Source organism: Haliotis cracherodii, unplaced genomic scaffold (assembly GCF_022045235.1).
Source record: "Haliotis cracherodii isolate W230 unplaced genomic scaffold, xgHalCrac1.p SCAF_43, whole genome shotgun sequence".
Taxonomy (NCBI): domain Eukaryota; kingdom Metazoa; phylum Mollusca; class Gastropoda; order Lepetellida; family Haliotidae; genus Haliotis; species Haliotis cracherodii.
Window position 1 is genome coordinate 148,027 of NW_027266301.1, and position 12,652 is coordinate 160,678.

Consider the following 12,652-nt stretch of genomic DNA (forward strand, 5'->3'; position numbering starts at 1 on the left):
TCAATCTTTATTGTATGAAAGGCCATTGGCCCATATACACATTCAGATAAACAATATCATTTACAGCTGTACAGCGCATTATATAATTATTGGATAACCAATATGATGCTTGACATGTAATAGAAGTATTGTAATAACAGTGGTAATAACCACAGTGACAGCAGTAGTAGTATGAAATACAAAAGGAATACAAAAGGAATGGAATGGAAATATGAAGTTTTACGTCGCAAAGGCTTTCAGCCATAGCATGACGTTCAATACAAAAGGATCTATCAGTAATATACTCATCATGTCATGACAATTTGACAATTTAAATGTATATGCATTTCTAGTAGAAACAAACCGACAAAAATGAAATGTAGATACTCCTGATCTAGATGCGAAAGTTTCAAAACAACTAATTATTTCTAGACATATCGGATTTACTAAGTAATTTACTACGCACTCGTAGACTTTGATAGATGTATTGTAATATCTTAGTTAATTTTTGACTAGGGATACCATTAAAAGATAATATTTTGTTCATGTAATAGTGGTTCTTAGTGATATCAGGCATATATTTCAATCTTAGGTTGTCGTAATTTGGACATATAAACAAAAAGTGTAATTCGTTTTCAATATGGTTTTCGAAGAATGGACAAAAACGCATATCCTTAGAAATAGAGGAGAAGCGACCCCTGTTGCACATCAAATCATTTAACCCTAGCCTGAGTTTAATAAATGTGTCTCTAATTTTTCTCTCTGTTATAGTATGCAGGTAAACCTCTTGTGTTAGACAATATTTAAAGGTTTTATAGACGTCGTAGCGTGTACTGTTATCTAGTGACGACCTCCAGTTTTGAGTAAACATATCAATTGCTACCTGCTTAAAAGAGCTAAGAAAATACATTTTGTCTCCAACGCTTTGATTTAGCCAAACATATCCAAATCCGTGAGAGAAGAGTAAATGCTTAATGTTTGATGCCCAGGTTACGTAAGCAACACTATCACGATAGACAAGCATTTCGTAGCATTTTCTTGGGATTCGTTCCCGCGACATCTCTGTTATTTTGAGCCAGTATCTGAGTAAACGTGAATATGAACAAATATATAACGGGTATCTACCACATTCGCCATAGACCATATGACTTGGAGCTGATTCAGAAACATTTAGTATGACAAATTAAACCATTTGAACATTTACAGGAGTCTTTTATCTGTTGCAAACAGCAATTGTTTCAGATTTGGTAAAAAACATAACTTTGCATTAAATCTTATTTAATGTCACAGGAACTTTTGTTGTTCAGTATATATTATTACTTATATGGCCTCGACCAGAAAAAGGGAGAACACCTGTAAAATCTACAGTTAATGGAATCTTTAGATTTTCTTTCAGCTGATGATAGTAAATAACATTTCAAACTTGTGGACAGAATCTGAATGTAATGGGTCAATATTTCTAATTTTATGAGATTTTATACTGTATTATCATATAATGGGTAGGTTTCTCAGCAGAATAAAGCCAATGGATAAAAACGATATCCGTTGGGGTCATATGCGGATAGAGATGCAAATATCAAAGGTCAAGTTGGGACTACTTTCACTGTTTATAAACAAACATGGCATCGCCCTTGTCATTCAGCGATCAGAATCTGGAGAAATATCAATTACTATGTATTTAACAAGCCAAGGCTCGCTAAATACAATGTTTATTCCTAATACAGGATATTTACCATCCCCAAACACACTCGCGTGATAACCTCTATTTATCACTCATATCACCTCAACCATAAGTGGGGGTGGTCGGGTAGCCTAGTGGTTAAAACATTGGCTCGTGACGCCGAAGACCTGGGTTGATTCCCAATATGGGTACAATGAGTGAAGCCCATTTCTGGTGTCCCCCAGTGATATTGCTGGAATATTGGTAAGCAGCATAAAACCATAGTCACTTCCTCGCTCAACCATAAATGGAATAACACCTTTAACATCTACAGTTAATGGAATCTTAAGATTTGTTCTCGGCTGAAGATAATAAATAACATTTCGCACTTGTGAGTAGAATGTGAATGCAATGGGTTAATACTGTTAATTTTACAAGATTTTTGACTATATTAAGACTCATATTGCCTCGACCATAAATGGAATAATGCCATTAAAATCTACAATTAATGGAATCTTAAGATTTCTGGTTGGCTGCAGAAAGTAAATAACATTTCACACTTGTGAGCAAAATGTGAATGCAATGGGTCAATATTTCTAATTTTAAGAGATTTTTGACTTTTTTATGACTCATATCACCTTGACCAGAAGTGGGATAATGCCTTTAAAATCTACATTTAATGGAATCTTAAGATTTCTTGTTGGTTGATGATAGTAAATAATATTTCACACTTGTGGACAGAATCTTAATGTAATGGGTCAATATTTCTAATTTTAAGAGATTTTTTACTATATCATGACTTGTATCACCTTGACCAGAAGTGGGATAATGCCTTTAAAATCTACAATTAATGGAATCTTAAGATTTCTTCTCAGTTGATGATATTAAATAACATTTCAAACCTATGAACAAAGGTCTTAATGTAATGGGTCAGTATTTCTAATTTTAAGAGATGTTTGACTATATTATGACTCATATCACCTTGACCAGAAATGGGATAATGCCTTTAAAATCTACAATTCAAGGAATCTTAAGAATTCTCCTCGGTTGATGATAGTAAATAGTATTTCACACTTGTGGACAGAATCTTAATGTAATGGGTCAGTGTTTCTAATTTTAAGAGATTTTTTACTATTTTATGACTCATATCACCTTGACCAGAAGTGGGATAATGCCTTTAAAATCTACAATTAATGGAATCTTAAGATTTCTTGTCGGTTGATGATAGTAAATAATAGTGTATAGTGTATGATAGTGTAATGGGTCAATATTTCTAATTTTAAGAGATTTTTTACTATATCATGACTTGTATCACCTTGACCAGAAGTGGGATAATGCCTTTAAAATCTACAATTAATGGAATCTTAAGATTTCTTCTCAGTTGGTGATATTAAATAACATTTCACACTTGTGGACAGAATCTTAATGTAATAGGACAATATTTCTAATTTTAAGAGATTTTTGACTATATTATGACTCATATCACCTTGACCAGAAGTGGGATAATGCCTTTAAAATCTACAATTAATGGAATCTTAAGATTTCTTGTCGGTTGATGATAGTAAATAATATTTCAGACCTATGAACAAAGGTCTAAATGTAATGGGTCAATATTTCTAATTTTAAGAGATTTTTTACTATATCATGACTTGTATCACCTTGACCAGAAGTGGGATAATGCCTTTAAAATCTACAATTAATGGAATCTTAAGAATTCTCCTCGGTTGATGATAGTAAATAATATTTCACACTTGTGGACAGAATCTTAATGTAATGGGTCAGTGTTTCTAATTTTAAGAGATTTTTGACTATTTTATGACTCATATCACCTTGACCAGAAGTGGGATAATGCCTTTAAAATCTACAATTAATGGAATCTTAAGATTTCTTGTCGGTTGATGATAGTAAATAACATTTCAAACCTATGAACAATGGTCTAAATGTAATGGGTCAGTATTTCTAATTTTAAGAGATGTTTGACTATATTATGACTCATATCACCTTGACCAGAAGTGGGATAATGCCTTTAAAATCTACAATTCATGGAATCTTAAGAATTCTCCTCGGTTGATGATAGTAAATAATATTTCACACTTGTGGACAGAATCTTAATGTAATGGGTCAGTGTTTCTAATTTTAAGAGATTTTTGACTATTTTATGACTCATATAACCTTGACCAGAAGTGGGATAATGCCTTTAAAATCTACAATTAATGGAATCTTAAGATTTCTTGTCGGTTGATGATAGTAAATAACATTTCAAACCTATGAACAAAGGTCTAAATGTAATGGGTTAATATTTCTAAGTTTAAGAGATTTTTTACAATATCATTACTCATCTCCCCTCAGCCAGAAATGGGATAAAGTCTATAAACTCAACAAATAATGGAATCTTAAGATTTCTTCTTGGCCGATGATAGTAAATAACATTTCTAGCCCGTGAGCAAAGCCTGAATACTTTGAGTCAAGATTTCTAATTTCTTGTCGGTTGATGATAGTAAATAACATTTCAAACCTATGAACAAAGGTCTTAATGTAATGGGTCAGTATTTCTAATTTTAAGAGATTTTTGACTATTTTATGACTCATATCACCTTGACCAGAAGTGGGATAATGCCTTTAAAATCTACAATTAATGGAATCTTAAGATTTCTTGTCGGTTGATGATAGTAAATAATATTTCGCACTTATGAGCAGAATCTTAATGTAATGGGTCAATATTTCTAATTTTAAGAGATTTTTGACTATATTTTGACTCATATCACCTTGACCAGAAGTGGGATAATGCCTTTAAAATCTACAATTAATGGAATCTTAAGATTTCTTGTCGGTTGATGATAGTAAATAATATTTCAGACCTATGAACAAAGGTCTAAATGTAATGGGTCAATATTTCTAATTTTAAGAGATTTTTTACTATATCATGACTTGTATCACCTTGACCAGAAGTGGGATAATGCCTTTAAAATCTACAATTAATGGAATCTTAAGATTTCTTGTCGGTTGATGATATTAAATAACATTTCACACATGTGGACAGAATCTTAATGTAATAGGACAATATTTCTAATTTTAAGAGATTTTTGACTATATCATGACTCATATCACCTTGACCAGAAGTGGGATAATGCCTTTCAAATCTACATTTAATGGAATCTTAAGATTTCTTGTCGGTTGATGATAGTAAATAATATTTCACACTTGTGGACAGAATCTTAATGTAATGGGTCAAAATTTCCAATTTTAAGAATTTTTTTACTATTTTATGACTCATATCACCTTGACCAGAAGTGGGATAATGCCTTTAAAATCTACAATTAATGGAATCTTAAGATTTCTTGTCGGTTGATGATAGTAAATAATAGTGTATAGTGTATGATAGTGTAATGGGTCAATATTTCTAATTTTAAGAGATTTTTTACTATATCATGACTTGTATCACCTTGACCAGAAGTGGGATAATGCCTTTAAAATCTACAATTAATGGAATCTTAAGATTTCTTCTCAGTTGGTGATATTAAATAACATTTCACACTTGTGGACAGAATCTTAATGTAATAGGACAATATTTCTAATTTTAAGAGATTTTTGACTATATTATGACTCATATCACCTTGACCAGAAGTGGGATAATGCCTTTAAAATCTACAATTAATGGAATCTTAAGATTTCTTGTCGGTTGATGATAGTAAATAATATTTCAGACCTATGAACAAAGGTCTAAATGTAATGGGTCAATATTTCTAATTTTAAGAGATTTTTTACTATATCATGACTTGTATCACCTTGACCAGAAGTGGGATAATGCCTTTAAAATCTACAATTAATGGAATCTTAAGATTTCTTCTCAGTTGATGATATTAAATAACATTTCACACTTGTGGACAGAATCTTAATGTAATAGGACAATATTTCTAATTTTAAGAGATTTTTTACTATATCATGACTCATATCACCTTGACCAGAAGTGGGATAATGCCTTTAAAATCTACATTTAATGGAATCTTAAGATTTCTTGTTGGTTGATGATAGTAAATAATATTTCACACTTGTGGGCTGAATCTTAATGTAATAGGACAATATTTCTAATTTTAAGAGATTTTTGACTATATTATGACTCATATCACCTTGACCAGAAGTGGGATAATGCCTTTCAAATCTACATTTAATGGAATCTTAAGATTTCTTGTCGGTTGATGATAGTAAATAATATTTCACACTTGTGGACAGAATCTTAATGTAATGGGTCAAAATTTCCAATTTTAAGAATTTTTTTACTATTTTATGACTCATATCACCTTGACCAGAAGTGGGATAATATCTTTAAAATCTACAATTAATGGAATCTTAAGATTTCTTGTCGGTTGATGATAGTAAATAATATTTCAGACCTATGAACAAAGGTCTAAATGTAATGGGTCAATATTTCTAATTTTAAGAGATTTTTTACTATATCATGACTTGTATCACCTTGACCAGAAGTGGGATAATGCCTTTAAAATCTACAATTAATGGAATCTTAAGATTTCTTCTCAGTTGATGATATTAAATAACATTTCAAACTTGTGGACAGAATCTGAATGTAATGGGTCAATATTTCTAATTTTATGAGATTTTATACTGTATTATCATATAATGGGTAGGTTTCTCAGCAGAATAAAGCCAATGGATAAAAACGATATCCGTTGGGGTCATATGCGGATAGAGATGCAAATATCAAAGGTCAAGTTGGGACTACTTTCACTGTTTATAAACAAACATGGCATCGCCCTTGTCATTCAGCGATCAGAATCTGGAGAAATATCAATTACTATGTATTTAACAAGCCAAGGCTCGCTAAATACAATGTTTATTCCTAATACAGGATATTTACCATCCCCAAACACACTCGCGTGATAACCTCTATTTATCACTCATATCACCTCAACCATAAGTGGGGGTGGTCGGGTAGCCTAGTGGTTAAAACATTGGCTCGTGACGCCGAAGACCTGGGTTGATTCCCAATATGGGTACAATGAGTGAAGCCCATTTCTGGTGTCCCCCAGTGATATTGCTGGAATATTGGTAAGCAGCATAAAACCATAGTCACTTCCTCGCTCAACCATAAATGGAATAACACCTTTAACATCTACAGTTAATGGAATCTTAAGATTTGTTCTCGGCTGAAGATAATAAATAACATTTCGCACTTGTGAGTAGAATGTGAATGCAATGGGTTAATACTGTTAATTTTACAAGATTTTTGACTATATTAAGACTCATATTGCCTCGACCATAAATGGAATAATGCCATTAAAATCTACAATTAATGGAATCTTAAGATTTCTGGTTGGCTGCAGAAAGTAAATAACATTTCACACTTGTGAGCAAAATGTGAATGCAATGGGTCAATATTTCTAATTTTAAGAGATTTTTGACTTTTTTATGACTCATATCACCTTGACCAGAAGTGGGATAATGCCTTTAAAATCTACAATTAATGGAATCTTAAGATTTCTTGTCGGTTGATGATAGTAAATAACATTTCACACTTGTGGACAGAATCTTAATGTAATAAGTCAATATTTCTAATTTTAAGAGATTTTTTACTATATTATAACTTGTATCAACTTGACAGACGTGGGATAATGCCTTTAAAATCTACATTTAATGGAATCTTAAGATTTCTTGTTGGTTGATGATAGTAAATAATATTTCACACTTGTGGACAGAATCTTAATGTAATGGGTCAATATTTCTAATTTTAAGAGATTTTTTACTATATCATGACTTGTATCACCTTGACCAGAAGTGGGATAATGCCTTTAAAATCTACAATTAATGGAATCTTAAGATTTCTTGTCGGTTGATGATAGTAAATAACATTTCAAACCTATGAACAAAGGTCTTAATGTAATGGGTCAGTATTTCCAGATTCCAGGTGGCGCTCATGCGAGGCGGTCGCTAAATTTCAGTGCTCCGTCCTATCCATATAAAATTACACAAAATGACCACTACGAGAAGCATGATAAAGAACCTTGGTGATGAAGGCCAATATGGTGAACCATCAGAACCCACCCAGGTGCAATTTGTGACCCAAGATGATGCCGGTACAGGTAAAACTTCGGCTGACAAGGATGTCACATGTTCGGGCGAGAGGGGTGACATGGCCGCCATGACAGGCGATACAGTGGCTGATATGAAAGCTTTCATCACCAGCTCTTTTGATAAGCATACCCTGAAGATGGAAGAACATTCCCTTCTTATCACGACAAAAATAGATTCTATTAAAGTGGACATTTCAAATTTGAACAAGAAAGTAGAGGATACCATACAGGCCGTGGATTTCAACTCCTCCTGTATCGAGCGCAATAAGATCGAAATCAACAAACTTCGAGTGGAGTTTCAAGATAAACATGCCGAGATGGAGAAGAAACTCTTAATGCAGGAGCTGCATCAACGTAAAGGTAACTTGCTGTTTTATGGTATCCCAGACACAGAGGAGGCCGAACCAGCTGTCAGAAATGTGCTTAAAGATCTCTGTTTAGACAGCCAAATGGATGTAGTGGCTATACATCGCCTACCCCGTACCAGTACAAACCCCTACACACAGAGTCAACCTAAACCTATCGTGGCCAAATTTGTGAGAATGTCAGATCGTCAGGCTGTCGTTGATGCTAGTTATAAGAGAAACGACTTACTCCGTAAGAGAAGAATAACTATTAGAAAGGACCTCCCAGTTGTGCTGAAAAGGTTCAGAGGAAGATTGGCCAATAAAGCTTACCAGATCAGACAGAAATATAAATTTCAAACTAAGATCAAGGAGCAGGGCTTACAGATCACCTTACTTTGTAGGAAGAACTCCGACAGTTCATGGAAGGAAGTGGGAGTTGATGATTCCATTGATAACTTGTCACTCTAACGGAGAAAATCACAATCAGATTTTGTATGTGGCGGCATCGTGCCTACAGGGATATCGGGTTTACTACGATTGCTGAGTACAGACTAGTCTACCCAGCAGAACAAATTTATTGTTGACTTTTATGTACTTATACATATATAAGTGTATCGGTACTAAGTATCAACTCCGACTAATGTCTAGGCCGCTTCCGGCTGACGGATCCGGTTTTGGAAAGTTTTGTTTATAAACAATCATTGAATGGGACTGGTATGTTCCGGATTATTTCCTGACTATTGTTTATCAGTGTCTATACGAGAAGAGAAGACCATACCTGGCTCTCAGCAGTTATGTATTGAAAGGACTATAAAAAGAACGCACTACTTTATACTCTGACAAACTTGTTATTTGTGTAAAATTGACACAACTGTCGGCAGTCTCCGGTTTCTAGATGCGTTTCTGTTAGCAGTCCGGACTTTAATACTTAGCACTTCCGGTGTTTTCAGAAGGTTTGATGATGTCAACGAACAACTATATTGCAGGTTTGTGACATGTTATACAACAAAATAAGTGAAAACCTTCTGTTTTAAATATTAGAAAATAACGAACCATCTGTATTTTTTGCCTTCCCGGTATCGGTTATCATACATTATCTGTGTAAAGTTGAGATTCTCGTCTCTTCCCGATGCCTTGATTCAGTTCTGTTATAGACAGATATATCTGTTGTCGGAATAGCCCGTATTCTATTACTTTGTACTTACAGTGTTTTTTCAGTGTGGATACTCCGAAGGGTATAACAATAAACACTGTTGATTGTCGACATATGATGATAACAAAGATCTTTATTGAATGTATATGACAAGTGGTACTTACATCATGTACATGTAATCAGTAATACAATACCGCTTCAGATGTTTTCAGAATTGACAATCTACTCTGATTATTTTTTGAATATTATTGCTAATTTTTTATATAATATGACAACAAAAACTTTATTGAAGCTCTGTGACATGTAATACAACAAATCCTGATCTAGTTTTGTGATAGAGCTGTTGTTGCATATTATTATTTATGTTAAGTCGAGACAATATTCTCGGTTATTCCCGATACCCAGATCTGGTTCTGTTATAGAACTGATGTTGTAGGAAAAGTCCGGATTCAGTTACAGTACTTAGTTCCTCTGGTGCTTCTTAGAGCCGATACTCCGCAGTGTAAACGATATACATACAGTTGAATGTCGACATATGACGACAACAAAAAACTTCTAGTGACAAGTTGTATTTACATGTAATACAATACAGCCTTCGGTGTTTTTCATATTCGACACTCCGATTTCTTTTTGTGAATAATATTGTTAAATCTTTGATATAAGATTACAACAAAAACTTTAATAAAGGTAGGTGACATGTAATACAACAAAGTCAGGGAAAACCTATTGAAAACAATGACCATTCTGTATTTTCTGGTTTCCCAGTAACCATATATTACTATTTGTTAACACAATATTTTCGGTTCTCTCTGATGCTCTGATCCGGTCTTGTTATAAAACTGTTGTTGTCGAAAGGGTCCGGTTTCTACTAGTTACTTTCTCCGGTGTTTTTCAGTGTTGATACTCCGAAGTGTAGAACACAGATATTGTTGAATGTTGATATATGATGACAACAAAGAACTTTATTGAAGGTATGTGACAAGTTGTACGTTCATGTGAGAACATTTTGTTTTACCTGTGGTCATAAATGTAAAATATTTTCTCTTTAATTATAAATACGGAGGGGCGGTTCAGAGTTCGCTGAACCTCGCATGTATTTGCCAAGGCTACCTTTTTGTTTTTTTTATACACAAGTTTTTCTTTTGGTTTATCTTTTTTATTTTTGTGTTATGATTTATAAAAATCAAATAAACCTTTCTTCGGGTTGTACTCCAACTAAAAATCTCCTGTATATGCTCAGTAGGTGTAAACTGTTCATCATGTTTACACGGTTTAAAAGTTGTCAAATCTTTCCCTTTGATAATGGCTAAAATAAATAAAATTAAAATTGTATCTGTAAATTGTAGAGGCTTAGCTGAAAAAAATAAGCGAAAGGAAGTCATGAATATCTGGCGAAAGAAAAATTTCTCAATCATTTGTCTACAGGACATTCATATTTCTGAAAAAGATGAAAATTTAATGAGAAATGAATGGGGGCTACAATGTATTATTGCACCATTTAGGTCCAACGCCAGAGGGGTAGCTATACTTTTCAATAATAACTTAGAAATAAAAATTCATAGAACTAAAACAGATAGTAATGGTAACTATATACTTACAGATATCACTATTGAAGGCATTAAGTTGACCATGGTTAACTTATATGGCCCAAATAAAGATGATCCAGGCTTTTATCTACAACTATTTACGGATATTGATAATTTTGAAAATGAATCGCTAGTAATTTGCGGTGACTGGAACCTTGTTCTGAATCCAGCTTTTGATTTAGAAAATTACAAAAACATTAATAACCCAAAAGCTAGAGAGACAGTATTGGAAAAAGTAGAACAATATAACCTTATAGATGTCTGGAGGGATATGAATCAGGACTTAAGAAAATACACTTGGTGGAAAAGAAATCCGAGACAACAGGCAAGGCTTGATTTTTTCATGATCTCTCAAGATATTTATGATATGACTTTAAAGAGTTCAATATTACCAGGCTATAAATCTGACCATTCAGTAATAACTCTCGAATTCTCAAACAGTTTAAGTCAGGAAAAAGGACGAGGTTATTGGAAGCTTAATACCTCATTATTGTGTAATGTAGATTATGTTAAAATGGTGAAGGAAATTATGGAAGAAACTATAACAGAATATTCTTGTAAAGAGCCAGGAGGTAAGATTGGTGATGAGGATAAAAACTTAGAATTAACCATTGGTGACTGTTTATTTCTGGAAACTTTATTAATGAAAATTAGAGGTAAAACCATATCATTTGCAACATATGTTAAAAAAACCAGGCAAAACCAGACTAAGGAACTGGAAGATAAAATAGAAGAAGTAGAGGAAGACATTAGGAATAACTTTCAACAGATTAGTGAAAACAAATTGGCTGAACTATCCAAATATAAAATAGAATTAGAAAAAATTAATGAAGAAGTAACAAGAGGAATAAATATTAGAAATAGGATAAAATGGTATGATGAAGGTGAAAAACCAACAAGCTACTTTTGTACTTTGGAATCTAGAAATTATACAAGTAAACTCATAAACACTTTGATTGATAATAAAGGGGAAGAAATTACTGACGGGGACTTAATAATAAATGAACAAAGAAAATTTTATGAGAAGCTTTACTCATTACCAATAGAAAATGATAGTGAAAATGCTGAGACACTCAAAAATGTAAAAACACCTAGTCTAAATGAAGACTTAAGGGTTAATTTAGAAGAAAAAATCACTTTAGATGAAATATCAAAGGCAGTAAAACAAATGAAAAATAACAAAAGCCCAGGAGTAGATGGCTTTCCAATAGAATTCTTTAAGTTTTTTTGGAAAGACTTAAAAATATGGGTTTTTAGATACATAAACGAAACTTTTGAAAATAAGGAAATGACATATACAATGAAAAGGGGAGTCATTACGTGTATACCCAAGGGAAACAAAGACAGAAGATTTCTAAAAAACTGGCGTCCAATATCATTGCTGAATGCACTTTATAAAATAATTAGTACATGTATTGCAAATAGAATGAAAACAACTTTAGATCACCTAATTCATGATAATCAAACTGGCTTTATTCCTGGAAGATGTATTAGCGAAAACACAAGACTTTTGTATGACATTATGTTTGAATGTAAAAGACTAAATAGACCAGGAATGTTGCTGCTGATTGATTTTGAGAAAGCGTTTGACACAATATCAAGACAGTTTATTTCCAGGGCATTAGAAAAGTATGGTTTTGGGCCTTATATGATAAAATGGATACACCTACTAACTAATAATGCATCCTCTTGTGTAATACAAAACGGTCATATGTCTTCTTTCTTTATTAATGAAAGAGGTTGCAGACAAGGAGACCCAATATCACCATATCTTTTTCTTTTTGCTGTGGAAATCTTGGGCTGTATGATAAGAGACAATAAAAACATTATAGGAATTGTAT

The 12,652-nt window shown here is 32.9% G+C and overlaps 1 protein-coding gene across 1 annotated transcript in view; it reads left to right on the forward strand.

Annotated features, from left to right (window-relative positions):
• The first annotated feature begins 9,014 nt into the window (after window positions 1-9,014).
• LOC139441729 (uncharacterized) overlaps window positions 9,015-12,652 on the forward strand; it is a 29,133-nt gene continuing 25,495 nt past the window's right edge. Inside the window, exon 1 of the mRNA XM_071222519.1 lies at window positions 9,015-9,058. The gene's annotated coding sequence lies outside the window, so the exon portion shown is untranslated. The remainder of the gene's footprint in view (window positions 9,059-12,652) is intronic.